Here is a 15975-nt window from a genome sequence, read left to right on the forward strand (position 1 = left end):
CCTCCACCCCTCTCGGAGAGCCCAGCAAGCTACTGAGAGTATTCCGTCTATACGGCAAAGCCTGGCAAGCTACCTGTGACGTATTCGATATGCCAAACACAGTAACAACAAGACTTATAGTGGAGATGTTACTGGTACACGCTCTAGAAAATTGATGAACAACGGGAGGACAGTGCCATAGTTCATGATAATAACTATTATTATTATTATTATTATTTTGCTTTTGGGGTCATACCCAGTGATGCTCAGGAGTGACTCCTGGCTCTGCACTCAGAAATTACTCCTAGGGGTGCTTGGGGGACCATATGGGAAGCCAGGGATCAAACCTCCATCAGCAGCGTGTAAGGCAAACACCCTGCTCACTGTACTATCACTCCAACTCCTGCCATTACTTTAAATCATTTTTTTTATACCTTGGAAAGATTTTGGGGGTGACAGGGAGAGTGCTCGTTGGCGAGTGCGCACCATGCCCGACACCTGCATGTAGAGCATGTCCTCTAGTCCATGGGCCATCTCCCAGCACCTTTAGATGTTTTATTTTGCTTTGGCAGGGGCGGAGGGGTTGGCTACGCTTGGAGGTACTCAGGGCTTACTCCAGGCTCAGTGCTCAGAGGAAACATATGGGGTGCCAGGTATCGATCTGGAGTCGGCCACATGCAAGACAAGCCCCTTACCTGCTGTAGTGCCTCTCTGGCTCCAAACTTCAGATACATTCTTATGGCACTTGAACCCAAATAATTTACTCCTTTAAAGAATGGAATGATGCCAGTTTTTGAAGCCTTAATACACAAATTAAGTGTCACTTAATCACTTAACTTCCCGTTAGTCGTCGATTTGCTCGAGCGGGCGCCAGTAACGTCTCCATTTGTCCCTGTCGCGTGCTAGTGTAGCCCAATGGCATCTCTTCGCTCCGGGAACATGGAGGGCCTCAAACCGATCGTTCATGATCTTGACAAAGAAGTCTGACCATCTGGTAGGTGGGCGGCCACGCGGTCTCTTGACATCCCGTGGAATCCAATCAGTAACAGCTCTAGTCCAACGGTCGTCTTTAAATCTCATTACGTGACCAGCCCATCTGATTTTCGACACCTTGGCAAATGAGACAGCGTCCCTGATCCTTGATCGTCGACGGATGTCAGAACTCCGGATTCGTTCTCTCATTTGAGTGAAACGTGATATTCCAAGCATAGCTCTTTCTATTCTTCTTTGGGAGACCTGAATGGCGTTCTCATCTTGTTTGCGTAGGGCCCAGGTCTCTGAGGCATATGTTAATGCAGGAAGAACAGTGGAATCAAAGAGATGTGCCCGGAGCCGGAGGTTCTTCGTCCTCTTAGCTACTTCTTCGACGTTCTTGAAGGTGTTCCAAGCCGCTCTCTTCCTCCTGCGCAGCTCGGGTGCCAGGTCATTTGTCATGTTGACCTCTCGACCTAGGTACACATAGCTGTTGCATTCGGAGATGGTCGTTCCATTGAGAGCGAATGGGGCGTCAGGAACAAGGCTGTTTCTCATAAACATTGTCTTCGTAAGATTCAGCTGTAGTCCTACCTTTCCACACTCACGGTCAAAGTCGGCCAGCATTTGTGCCGCTTGGCTGATGTTTGGTGTTATTAAAACAATGTCATCAGCAAAGCGGAGGTGGTGTAGTTGCCGACCATCTATCTTCACTCCCATTCCTTCCCATTCCAGTCGTCGCATGATGTTCTCGAGGGTGGCACTGAAGAGTTTTGGTGAAATGGTATCACCCTGCCGCACCCCTCTCTTGACATCAACGATCACTTCTTTGTAGAATGGTGAGATCCTGGTAGTGAATCCGCAATACAGCTCACGGAGGATCCTGATGTATTGGGCTTGAATGCCCTGATTGGCTAGGGCTTCAATGACCGCTTCCGTCTCAACAGAATCAAAGGCCTTCTTTAAATCAATGAACGTTAAGCAGAGCGGCATCTTGAACTCCCGAGAAACCTCAATGAGTTTGGTTATCGTGTGGATATGGTCGATGGTGCTGAATCCTTTGCGGAACCCTGCTTGCTCACATGGTTGTCCTTCATCTAGTGTTCTGCCAATCCTATTCAGGATGACTCGAGTGAACAACTTGTAGATGACAGACAATAGGCAGATCGGGCGATAGTTGCCAATGTCATGGATGTCTCCCTTCTTGAACAGTAGTACGGTCCTGCTGGTTTTCCATTGAGATGGAACCTTGCATTCAGACAGGTAGCGAGTGAAGAGCCGAGCCAGTGTATTGATGAGTACTGACGGCAGGTTCTTCAGGTGTTCAGGTCTGACCTTGTCTGGGCCGGGTGCTGTTTGCTTCTTTACTGACGAAATGGCGTGTCGGATTTCGGAAGGGAGAACGTTGGGAACGACATACCCATCCTGTGGAATTTGGTATGTCGGCAAGTGGACATGGCTATCGAAGAGATTTGAGTAGAAGTCATGGATAATCTTCTCCATTGCCGTTCTGGAGGATGTGATGGATCCATCAGGACGTCGGAGGGCAGTCATCTTGGTCTTATAGTTGGCGAAGGACAGGCGGGCGTTACGAATACTTTTCCCGGCTTCTGCCGCATCTACCAGTACTTCTGCTCTTCTCTCTTTGAGGTCTTCCTTGATCGCATCTCTGCACTGCTTTGCAAGCTCGGACGTTAGCTTGTGGTTGCCTGAGGCATGCGCCAAACCACGCTGGCGAATTAGCTCAAGAGTTTTCGAAGATAGGCGACTTTTTGTAGCTATCTCTCTCTTGGCGTTCCTCGCACATTCATGGAGGTGCTGAACCAGTCGATCGTATTCCTCGTCAATGTTGTCAACAATGGCATCTTCCCATGTTGCCGCAATAGTACCAAAGAGTTCCCAGTTGGTGGTCGTTCTGGGAGTTCTCTTTTTGAACTTTGCAGCCCTTTCTCCCCGCTCTGTGAAGTAGAATTTTGCACGAAGGAGACGGTGGTCCGATCCCGTTCGAAATTTTGGGACAACAGCGACATCAGTCAGGCAAAACCGTCGATTGAATATGATGTGGTCTATTTCGTTGTGGAATCGTCCACCGGGAGACTCCCATGTCCATCGTTTAGATTCTGCCTTCTGGAACTGTGAGTTACCATGAATGGTCTTGGTCGACATGATGAACTCAGACAGTCTCTCACCCTGTTCGTTCCATTCTAGGCCATGGGTTCCGATGTGAAGTTCTTCAGCTGATCTTCTCGGTCCTATCTTGGCATTAAAATCACCCACAATGATCTTGTAGAAGGTGTGGTCTTCTTTATAGAACTTCTCTAGCTCCATGTAGAACTTCTCGATCTCTCTTTCATCATAATGAGATGTTGGTGCGTAGACAACGAAGATAGAAACTGCAGGCAGTGAGCCACGTCTATTCACAAATTGTAATACACAAATTAAGTGTATTACAAATAAATATATACAAATACACAAATCACAAATACATACAAAAAGATGTAAAGATAAAATATAAAATATGAAGTAATATCTCAGATTGGAGAATAGAATGAAGGAAGAATTTCTGGGGCATCAGAGGCAAGTAGCTGGAGAGGAATCTGCCTAGGCCCTCTCGGTACTAGGCTTGGTCTTTCCTCCCTTCTTGGTTAGATTAGGAAACTAAATATGGTACAAGCAACAGCCACCAGAAATTCCCTGTTGTGAGACCTTCTGAATTGTAGATTTGGGATGAGACTCAGACTTACCTTCTGCTATGCGTCAAACGGGTCCCAGCCTGCAGGGGAGGAGGCCACAGGTCACCTGGAGACCCTCACCACTCATCCTCCTGACTCTCGGTCCTCCTCCAGTTGGCTCCCCTCATCCTGCCACAGTCAGACACAGCTGGGTGGTATTTCCTATTTAAGACTATTGGGATAGCAAAAAACACCACACCCATGGTTACCTCCTAGACGTGAAATCATTCTATTATTGTATGAAACCTAAAACCACACAGAGGTAGTCAACACTGTGTTGGAAAGTTTTTCTTTATTGTTGCCAGACAGCTGAGAACTTGGTGGTCATCTTCCCCATGTTCTGGTATAATAGAAATAACGACTATAATACGTTTTCCCCCAGATTATACTGAGCTGTTGATGACAGTGGAATAACAGAAAATATCTGTCTCTGGCTTTGGTTTGCAGCATTACTTTTTCATCTTTTATTGAAAATGAAGACTGGTTTGTCATGCTTTTCGGTCTTAATTTGACTATGTAAAAGAATTAGCTAAATAAAAGTAAACCAAATATAGCTGTTTTGTAAATGTATTAAAAGGTTGTATTTGAGGAAAAAATTTAAAAATATATTTAAATTATATACTAGCCAATAAGGCATCAGGCAGCTAATTGCTTCCTGTCCCTTTCGAAATTACTCAGCGTGAAAAAAGAGAGCATGTATTGATTTACTGTTTAGTAAATGTCCCAGGTCTCTTCTCCTCCTACACCCAAACACACACACACACTCACACACACATCCCAACCAACACCAACACCAACACCACATACCACCACATGGTAGCACTGGCAAGGAACTGCACAGCTACATGTTTCTTTCATTCTGAAGTGCAGTATCAAAATTAGGATGAAATAATTCTTTACTGTATAGTAGGAAGTAGCATACAGTTGTTAAAACACACAAAATTATGGGCAGTATAATATTTTCTTGAGAGATGTGTTTGCTTTTAATGTAAAAGAAAGCCAGATTTGGGGCTGAAGACATAGTACAGTCGGTAGGGCACTTGACTTGTATGTGGTGACCCAGGTTCAGTTTCCAGCATGCATATGGTCTTCCAAAACCTCGTGAGGAGTGATCCCTGAGCACAGAACCATGAGTAATCCCTGAGCACTGCTTGGTGTGGCTCAAAAAAACAAACAAAAAAAAGCTAAGCTTCTGAAGGAAAGAGAAATATTTTCATTTTCTAAGGATGTGATATCAGTTTATCTGTTTGTGTACAAAACATGAATATCAGTTATTATAGGCTTATAGAATATTAGAAGCAATGTCAAAGTTACTTTGCTACTATGTTACTTTGGGGGAAATTATTATGAGGGTTATGCACATTTAAACTCTCCAATATTATCTTCTGCTTTATTTCAAGAATTATCCATTATTTTAGAGAATCACCACTTTGTTCCTATATCTTGTATGACCGTTCTGTAGGATTGGTCCTGCTCTCTGAGACTCTTCTACAAGTGTCTGATTTTCCTTTCCATTGTTGACTTTGACACAGTAGTTCTGGCTATCCTAAAACCAAATCATTAAATGCAATGAGTGAGATGTTTCAAAGAAAAATCCAGAGTAAGCTGCACTGAAGCATAATAATTGAGTATCATTTAATGCACTTACTCCTATAAACATGTATTCCAGCGGTGTAATTTCAGAAATAGCATGTCTTTTATTTTATTTTATTTTATTTTTAATTCGAATGAGTGTAAATTCTCGTCTGTGATTTGTAGTCGTGATCTTGGTTTCCTCTGTCATTCATATAGTGCGGAATTCATCCTTATGGTTTCTTGAGCTTTACCTATACAGGATCAGAGAGCATCTTTCATTGTAGGAGAGTATTTTGTGTGTGAAGTAACACTTTCTCTGTCACGTTGGGTGTTACTATGTTATTGTGTACCCTTCTGTACAAAAAAAAATGTACATGTCTCCTAGTATTTCTTTGAAAAAAAAAAAATCCCAGCCCTCTTTGTTTGCAGTTACCGCTAGTCTCAAAAGATCTCTGTTTCGGATTTTCCTGGAGCTTTGTTGTCAGTGCTCTCACAAGCCCACCACCACCCCTTTCATCCCAGAGTCCTGAATGCAGCTGAGCCGCAGAGGCGAGGCCGCTGTTTACTGGTGAGCTCCCATTACCGTAGCCACCACTCCCGGGTTAGATAATGGACTCAAAGGTTAAGAGCAGAGGATCTCAACAGCTCCAATCAGCGGGGCTTTTCCAGGGCTAATTACCTCTTTACTGCGCTGACTCTAATGTGACATGTTTATTGCCTTAACTAACAACTCATTAGCTTAGTTGATGTTTTTGTCAATATTAATTCGTTCATTTAAGCCAAGTCAAAGCTTAAACAAAGATGTCCAGACTGAGAAACGGGCAGCAGAGTGACTTTTGTTTGCTCATCCTTTTTTCCCTCCCTTCCTTACTCAACTTCAATAAAATAAATGTGCAGAAAGGGGACATTTAGAGTGCTTTCGTGAGAATGTTGGCATTTGTCTGTCTGCCAGCATGTGAAGCAATCCCAAGTCTAATACTCCTAGTATTTGGTGTCTGCTGCCACTGGCACCTGTTTCTGCTCTTTGAGTGTGACACAGGCCTATAAAGGGTTAACATTTCACAGTTCTTCCTCTAGTCCAGTGTTTCACTGTGGTTATTGAGGAAAGAAACCAAATACTTTGGGAACATGATCATCATCTCCACTGGATTATCTCGGGAGTTACTCTGAGATTTACCTGGTGGATGATAGCTAACTCACTTTGCCAGTCCTCACTTCAAGAGAAGAGATATAATGAAACGTTGCAGATTTGGGCCACACTCTCGGCATGCCACACCCACTGCTGGTTTTTCTTGGCGGATATCATTGTTTCGATTTCCCATGTTTTAAAATAATAGTTAAATTCCAAAAGCCCTGGAGCTACACCAATGGGTGTGACTGAGCATGACCCTTGGACCGAGTGGGAAGTCAAGTCCTCAGGAGAGGCTCTTGTCCCCCACTCGGCCTAGCCTCTCAGAGGGTGGGGAATGGCCGTGTGTGGATTAGCCGCAGGTAGGGGTGATCCTGTGGGAAGCAGAGCTGAGGGAAGTGGTGGTATTCTGGGTGTTAGGTCCCTGGAAAGGCTGGCCTCTACTGTGCAGGCCAGCGATTCACTCCAGTTGGTTCCCGAGGGTGGTCGCAACCCCAGATGCTCCCAGAAGAACTGCACAGTTCTTGCTAACACGTAGAACCAAGTCCCCTGTGCAGGGCCTTGTCACAGCTCCCTCTGCAGCCTCGTGCCCTTGTGCTGTTCCTCTTGCTCTCTGCCACGATGGGCGTCTAGCCACCCAGAGGTCCCAGTGGTTGTAGGCTCAGGCTTTGGCGCTGGCCCCTCAGCTTCTCCCATGGCTGCCCTCGGTGTCAGCCTCTGTCAGATGTCCCCCTTCAAAAAAGCACATCCCTCTCTCAGTGTCTGGACTCTCTCTGTGCCTTCTTCCCCTCACAAGACTTAGAACCACATGACAGATCTACCGCTTCATTTCTCAGATCACCAAGACTGTGAAGGCCCAGACCTGGTCGACCTGCATCCTCACAGGTGCCAGTAACTCTTGAGCCAGGGAGGGGTACCAGGGCAGGAACTCAGCCCCTGGTCTCCTCCGGTGGGCCTGCCCCCCTCTCTTGCCTCCCAGCAGTCTTATTTCTTTGGGGAACAGGGCATGGACGAGTGTGGACCGTTAAACTGAACACTTGATAGATTAATGGATATTTGTTTTATGTCTCTGACATCATAAACATCTGCGTCAGTTATTTAAAAGCTTTATCGCTGACCCCCAGACTGTCCAACGGTCAGTACATTTTACCTTCTGTAGGCAAAAAACAAGTCTATATGCACTAAGTAGTGTTCTTTTGTCTTTAAGGCTAAGATCATCTTCCATTTCAGTCTGTCATTCAAAATACATTAAATACCAGCAACAGACTGAGATTAAATTCCATTATATGACACAATTTAGTTCATCTGAAACTCAGTAGAACAGAAATAAATATTGCTTTGAATCAAAGATGGATTTTATGCTCTGATTATAGGATAAGAAGCAGATAATTACTTTGAATTAGGACTATTTTGATTAAGCTGGTATTGGCTTAATGAGGTTCTTTTAGATGAATGAGTTTTAAAATATCTTTTTAAAATTAATTTCCTTATTTAGAAAAGTTATTTGATGCTTTAGTGAAAAGAAATGACATTTTTATGCAGCACAGGATGGAAGTTTAAAATCTAAAGTTTACTGTCTGCATTAGTTCAAGCATCCATAGAAGTATTTGCTAATTATTGCATGTTTGTGAATAAGGCACTCAACATTGGAATTATTTTAATGAAATCAAGTCCTGATATGAAGCAGAAAATAGAATTCTGGATGGCGCTCAGCCATCTTTATTCTTTGATGGACATTAGCAAGTGGGAAAAGGCTTCATTCTCTTGGTTACACTTTGAAATAAGTGGCCAATCATTATTAATTCATTCTGCACTCATTGTAATGGCATAAATCATCATAAATTCATTGGTTTAAAGTGCATATAATAAGTTTCCCCACGGGAATTTCCTTGTAATTGAGCTATTAATTAGTGTATTTTTAAGAAATATGACCTTTTCCCCCTTCTTTGCTGTGCGGAACTAAGAGTGGTTCATGAGTTTTGCTTAAGTAGAGACAATAAGTTTGTCTCCATGAGACCTGTTGGCTGACCTCGGAGGGCCCAGCTCCAAGCACCTGGTCGTGTGTGTCCCCGCAGCACCATACCTGGTTGTGTGTGTCCCCATAGTAGGGCGGCAACCATGGTTCTTGGTGTCTACAGGCCTCTCAAGGATATTATCTCTGAGACTATACTGTTTTTTAATAATGCTAACAAGAAATTTTGCTTCTTTCCTGATAGACATGCTTAGATTCTGACTTCAATTTTAATTTCTAATTCTTCATACTCTCTGTGGCCACTGGCTTCTGTGAGCCTAGCTGCCATGGATATGGAGGCCCCAGGGAGACCCTCAGTTTTTAGGGTCCCCTGCTTCCCACCCTGCACCCCATGCTCTCCCCGTTCCCTCGGCCTCTGCACCTGCCCACCACCTCCTCCCTCCTGCCAGTGGACTCTCTGGCTGGACGACTTGGAAGGGAGGATTCAAGGGGCAGCTATGGGATTCTTATGAGGTTTGGGAAGAACAAGCCTCCCCCCCACTCCAAATGAGGAAACTAAAAATTATAAATGGATGTCTGAAGAAATCACTGATTGTGCAACTTTTTCAATGATCCTTTTGCTGCATTTTCTGTGCAAGTGAAAACTGAATTAAAAAGGACAGCATGATTCAAGACTAACTGAATCCTATGTGAGTTAGGGGTCTTAAGAAAATAAAGGTTTGTGTTTGTTAAAAGGTACCTATTGATCTTGGAGCCAGAGAGATAGTACAGCAGGTAGGGTTATTGCTTTGCACACAGTCCATCTGAGTTTGATCCCCGACTTTTCATATGTTCCTCTGAACACTGCTAGGAATGACTCCTGAGTGTGGAGCCAGAAGTAACCTTTGAGCATCACCAAGTGTGTTCCCCTTTGCCCGCCCCCACCAAGTTTCTTATTGATCTCTAAGTGACAGATGACTGCATGTCTATGGTTTAAGTGGATGAAGAAGTTCACTGCACTGTGGAGAACTCTGAGTATAACCATCAGCTATGGTCCCAAACTTTGAATAGAAATTTGATAGAGAAGTGGGAAACAGTCATTTAAAGAGTAAGAGTTCATTGCCATTTGAATGATGCCAAAATTGGTACTTGAAATAACTGCTCTTCTTTATTGCTATAAAATGCTCTATAAATTTCTATAATCGACAATAATATATACTTTGCAATGTATATCAATTGATATACAATGTATATATGTATATCGATTCATTGAGAGACTTAGTCTTGGACATATCTGTTAATCTTTAAAAAGAGGTTGGTCATCATAGGCACCCAATCACTACAAAAAAATTTCCAACTTGGCATTTTCCTGTGGTCAGTTGATGATGGCGGTATTCACTCTGCCAAAGCAACAAGTTCTTCCTGGTATAGTACTGTCGGCTATTTAAGCATCGCTTACAAAGGCTTGATTTCACTTTCTGTCTCAATCCTTTTCTCATTTTTAGGGTTTTGCTGTTACAGCAAAGTATAAATATTTTCTTGCAGTTTTGCTCTTTTGTAGCACTTTTTGAAAACTGATTAAAGTTGGACCACTTTTCTTTCTCTGTAAAGAAAAAGCTGGAGATAAAATAGCACTAAAATATGAGCTATTGTTATTGCTCTTGACTGCATGACAACAGAATTAGTTTCTCCACAGCCAGAGGGTCTAAGTTAATTGTGATTTATCCAACGCCCAAGTTTAGTGCTTTCTGCTTTTCCAGGGTTTTGTTTTGTTGTGATCTGTTTTCCAGTGGGTAGAGCCTATGTGTATTTTGAAAATTCATTTGTACCTTTGGCAAGATTGGGGGTGGGAGCTGGTGTTGATTATTGAAAGCCACACACCAAGCCCCCACTCTCTTTTGGTCACAGGGTCCCTTTTTCTCATCTCTCTTAGGGTAAGAGCGATCAGACCAGTAATTGGATCACTTGACCTTGACTGTAGCTCAGACTGGCTTGAGCAATGCTGGATTCCACCTGGTAACAGGTTAAGGGGTAGCCTTAGCAGTCTCAGTTACGAGCCAATGCGCAGCAGTAGGACTTAGCAGCTGTGATAGTCGGGGGAAGAGAACTCATGCAGTTCCCCTAGATGGAATATTTATTACACATAGCCCTTGTTTCCCACGCTCTTCACTCTCTTTACTGTTTTGTAAAATATATTTTATTCACCAAAGAAGAGCAGAGCCTCTAAGTTGAATATATTTAGCCTTATGAAAAGACTTAGATATATCATTTGATAGATTCTGTGTTTCATTGTGGAGCTGGGGAAATATAGCACAGGCAGCAAATGTTTGAAACAGGCTTTTGGAAGTTTCTAGCCTGTGTATAATTTTATTGCCTAAATTGGGCACATACCGTATCATTTTCAAAGAATTTGCTAAAACAACAATTCTGTGTTCATACCTACTGAGTATAAAGCACTGTGCTAATCAGCCTGTATTAAAGTAGTTTTGTAAGGCCAGGGAGGTAACTCCCACAGTTAGTGTGTACGTTTTGTGTGCTTGAGGCCTGACGCACCCTGTGGTCCCCTGAGCACCACCAACAAGAGCACCTCCCCATTTCCTAGGTTTTGTTCCACAGGGTGTGACTGCCAAAACCTAAAACAAACAAGTGAGCAAGCAAAAATGTCTGCCATTTTATATGGCCCAGGAGCTTAGGGATTTACCAGATTTAAAAAAAAAAAATCCTCACCGGGGCCCCTTGGAGGAGGGTGGGTTGAATTTCCCTCCCAACCCTGAACAGAACCCCAGCAGCTGAAGATCTCCGGTTCCAGCCACAGCCATGCTTAAGACCACTCTCCACACGTTCAGATGAGCCTCACGTATGAAGGAACCAGCCAAGGAACCCAGGTGTGTGGGACCTAGGGCGTAGATCTCCAAGCCTGCTTGGATTGGGACTGGGGCCTCCTCCACCCAGATCGCCCATCTTCCAGTATGTAGGCATTAGACCCACCAGCTGCCCCTGGCGCCGTGTAATCCCATCAACGACCAAGATCCAGAGACTATAAAACCTGCTCCCTGAAGCCCTCGGCCGCAAATGTGGCCACGCAACATCTTATCATCTAGTTCTTACTCTGGAGAACCTGGCAGGCTACCAAAAGTATCCTGCCCACAAGCCAGAGTCTGGCAAACTCCCCGTGGCGTATTCAGTATGCCCAAAACCAGTAACAATGATGGGTCTCATTTTCCTGACCCTAAAAGATCCTCGAATGTGGCCTTTTTAAAATCTCAGGGCTAGGACAAAGGAGACGTTACTGGGGCCTGCTCGGGGCAATCGATGAATAATGGGAAGACAGTGGAACAGTGAACAAAGTAGAATTAGATAGGTTAGACCTTAGACATCAGAGTAAATATATTTGGTTCAGTATATCTGTGGATAGTAGTTGTGATATGGAAAAGCAGCGGGAAAACTGGGGAGGAAGTTCTTAGCTACCCACTACCACTCTCTGCTTCCATGAGAACAAAACTTCGGATTTCAGGAGGGGTGGTCGTACTGAGCAGTGCTCAGGGCTTGCTCCTGAATTTCTGCTTAGGAATCATTCCTGGTGGCACTCTCGGGGGGACTATGTGCAATGCTGGGGCTCAAATGGGGATTGGCTACTTGCCAGGTACGTGCCATAACCCCTTGTATTAGCTCTCTGGCTCAAACCTGAGTTTTGCTGAAGATGGCCGTGTGCTCAGGTGTCAAACTCTACTTCCCATTCTCTTTTAAGCTAGAAAAGTGATCCTGTGGTTGGCATTTGGCCAATGAAATGTGATCAGGTTTTAAAAAGAGGCTTCTAAATCACACACACACACACACACACACACACACACACACCCCTTTTTTAATTGATTGAAGTCAGATGACCTGCAATACTGTTAATGATGGTTTTCTGTCAGCCGGATTCCAGCACCATGCCCATCACCAGTGTACCCAGCAGGCTGGCTCTGCAGCTCTGTAATGCCACAGAGCTGGTGCTAAGAGAGTTGTAGGGGCCATGGTGGGGGCAGTCTTCCTGCTGTATGGCAAGAGAGAAAACAGCACATCCTTGTGCTGTTTGATGGAGGCACAGGCAGCTGCATGTTGACTTGAGGTGGGCCTAAAGGACAGATTTGAGTCCTCCGTTAGGTAGAGTGTCCCAAGTGACACGTGGTTGCAACGATGCAAGTGTGATGGGAGCTGCATATTGATGGTTCCATCGAATTCTGGCCACAGAGGCCAGGACGCCATATCCTGGCCTGCAGCCAACACTTGCCTTCTGTGGTTTGTCCCCTGCAGCCCAAACAGAGGGGCCAGACCAGATTTTTATGACCTTTTAATTAAGAAAACTTCTATGATTCTAATTAATCCCATTTGACTGGGGATGAGTAGATCAAAATTAGAAAGGCAATAGGTCTTGGCCCTCTCTAATCACAGGACAGCCCAAGTATTGATCTTTCGAAAATGAAAATCGCATCAGACCTTTCTTTTGCTTGCAACTTCCCAGCAGTTTTCCCCCCATCACCCCCAGAGTGAACCGACTCTCGGCGCGACCCAGAAAGCCCTCTATGGATGGCCGTCTCAGGCACTACTGCTTGGCTCCATCAACCTGCCTGCTGCGTGCCCTTTGCCCTTTGCCCCGCCCCTCTCTCCTCTGTAACTCAACCTCCAGCCACAGTGTTGAATGCTGGGGAACCCCATCCATTCGTCTTCTGTGTTTACAGGTTCTGTGTGGTCTTGGGGGGTCTCAACCAGATGTTGGCATTTGTGCACATGTAGTGTCTTCGCACTTTCAAAACAGATCCCCCAAGAAAACTCAGAGTCCTGCTGGTCGGTATAAAAGTTGCGTGTGAAGTGAGCTCTTTTTTTCTCTTGGTGTCCCACACGTTCCCTGCCAGCATTGTGGGATCTTCAGTTTTGCTTGTACCCAGAGACGAGCACCATTAGTAGATTCTCATTCATGAGGTCACTGAAAGACATAGGGATTTGGGGCATGGCGAGGCAGTGCCCTGGGAGCCTGTGTTTCTTTCTGAACATGGCATGCCCCCTGTTATGTGGGTCACACTCGGTGGTGGAGCAGCCAACCAGAGGTCTTCCGGAAAATGCGTGTTGATTTTTCTCTCTGTTGTTCCAGCTGGCCAAATTCCCTGCAATGGCCTTCTCGCTTGGTGATGGAAATGATGGAAAACATTAACGAAATTGGCCACTTCCTCTTTTACTATTGCTCTGGGCAAAGGGAAGTGGAGTTGTCACAGAGAGGGGAAAGTTGCCCCTGGATTCCTCCTCCCCCCCCCACCCCCCCAAGGCACTTAGGATGCCCGCACGCTCCCAACTGCCTCTTCTGGGCGCTAGTTAAGGAGAACGGTGATTCTAATGCAACAAGAGGCTGCATTCAGGAAACTCCACTTACTCTTTTGCAACATTTTTCCCCCACTGGTGTCCCCTATCCCACACATTAGAAGTCATCGCCATCCAGGTTCCGCGAACGTAAGCAGCCAACAGCTGGGGGTTTCTCTAACTGCCAAGAACTACAGAGTAAATCCGACAGTGGGGCAGTTCTTTGGGTTTTAAACACCCTTTCAACTTCCGGGTAAGGCAGCATGTGTGGAACTTGAGTGACTAGCACTGGGCCTCCTTTGAATAGCGCTGGGTCTTTCTACTCCTGCTGTTTCTTTGAGGGAGACGCCCTTTTCCGCATGTCCTTGTTTACTGCTGGGGTTGGCCTGCCTCGGTTTCTGCAGCAAGGTAGCTCCAGATGTTGTGTATTTGGGTCGGGGGGAGAGTGTTGAAGCCACTCATCTGGCAGTGCTCAGTGGGGCTCCTCCTGACTTTGTGCTCAGGAATGATCTCTGGTGGTGTTTGGGGAACCATATGCCGTGCTGGGCGTTTGCCCCTGTCCCCTGCACACCAGGCACACACCTTACTCACTCGTGGTTCCTATCTGTTTGGCCCCTATCATGGGTTTCTCATGGTTTCCCTGCAGATGTTTCCCCTGCCACTCACCTCCTCCTTACCTTCCCTATCATTGATGGAGTTGTCATAGTGGGCCAGGAGGCTCCCTGCCTGACTGTAGCACTCGCATGTCGTTAGCTGTGGTGGGCAGTGGGGATCACGCGGCAGGCTGTGGGGCTCAAATTCTATAGTAGGGCCACACTTCCTGGGGGACTTCTGAGCCGAGGTGCCCACCAGGGGTTGCACCCTGTGCCGTGGCTGAGATACACCAGATGTCTGCTAGGGGCACACTCCCCCGAGCATGTTGAGACGATGGAGACTTGAACCCTGGTGCAGCCTGAGCCCCTTAGGAGTCTGGGACAGGAAGAAAGCCCCAGTTGGTGGCGCACACTTGCTCCCCTCCTTCTCTCTTCCCTCCCTTCCTGCCTATTCTCACTGAACAGGTGACTAGACCTTATGAAAGGGCAGATGTTTTTATCTTCTTGGATGCATTAAACTTTCCACTTTGGTATGGGCACGTTCGACATTTTATTCATAGCAAACCCTGACTGCTGCTTAGTGAGCATTCGACAGCTACCAGAAATTGGCTTTTTATGCCATGACTCATGGGATGTGTTTCCTGAGAGGAACACGGAACGCTTGTGTGTGTGTGTGTGTGTGTGTGTGTGTGTGTGTGTGCGCGCGCGCGCGCGCGCGCGCAGGCATTTGAATGGGGGAAAACAGCGGAGGCATATGAAAGGGGGTGGGTTTGGGGCTCACCCAGCTGTGCTCAGGGCTTACTTCTGACTCTGTGCTCAGGATCACTCTTGCAGGGACCATATGGGGTGCCAGGGATCGAATCAGGGTCGACAGCATGCAAGGCAAGTGCCTTGCCTGTTGTTTTATGTCTCTGGTCCTAAAAGAGTCTTTATTATTCCCGTTTTACAGACAGGGAAACTGAGCTTAGTGAGATCGAACTCAACCTGGCTCCTACCAAGTTATGACACCATGACTTATGTTTTGTTTTAAACCAGCAGCCTGAGCATGCCCTCAGCAATTCACTAGACATTTCTACGTTTAGAAACTGTTTTTCTGCCTCCTGTCAGAAAACAAAAACAACAAAGAAAACACAACTGATCTTTTCCCCTGAGCTGTAACTGCTTTTCACCATCCCCATTTTGTTTTCTCGCTTAAAACATCAGAATGCCTTTGGTAACTGCAGAACCACTAGGCATCACCATACAAATTGTCAGCCGACTCTTCCACCTCCAGGGTTACCTACTGATCAACCAGATTCAGATGGCATTAGGCTGTCTTTCCATTCCTTTCGCAAACTGTGTGAAAGATGTGCTGTATCCTGCCACCCTGTGTCCTCAGCCATTGTGGCAGATTAGGGGAGGCTCTGTGTTTCAAAGGGGACCTGTCACTCTGTGCAACCTGGCTCCTCACCCTGCCTCTGCCCATCGCCACTGACCGAGGGAGCCGCATTACCTGGGGGGATCATTGGGTAAGAGGTCTCGGGTGCAGGGGGACAGCCAGGGGCCACTGTGCCACATTCCGCAACCATCGCCCTGTAGGGAGAGATCGCCGGGTAGGGAGAGACAGCGTTTGGAAATTGAAGTGCCTGCAGACACTTCTGAGTTTTCTAGACAAACAAGTGTAGTCACTCCATGGCGCAGACAGTGGAAGGTGTGGTGCCCGGGTCTGGC

General features: G+C 45.9%; 1 protein-coding gene across 1 annotated transcript in view; it reads left to right on the forward strand.

Annotated features, from left to right (window-relative positions):
* The window catches only part of WDR7 (WD repeat domain 7), a 352939-nt gene that overhangs the window by 224634 nt on the left and 112330 nt on the right, over nt 1-15975 (forward strand). The window lies entirely within an intron of this gene.

Source organism: Sorex fumeus, unplaced genomic scaffold, assembly GCF_029834395.1.
Source record: "Sorex fumeus unplaced genomic scaffold, SorFum_2.1 ptg000128l, whole genome shotgun sequence".
NCBI classification, from domain to species: Eukaryota; Metazoa; Chordata; class Mammalia; order Eulipotyphla; family Soricidae; genus Sorex; species Sorex fumeus.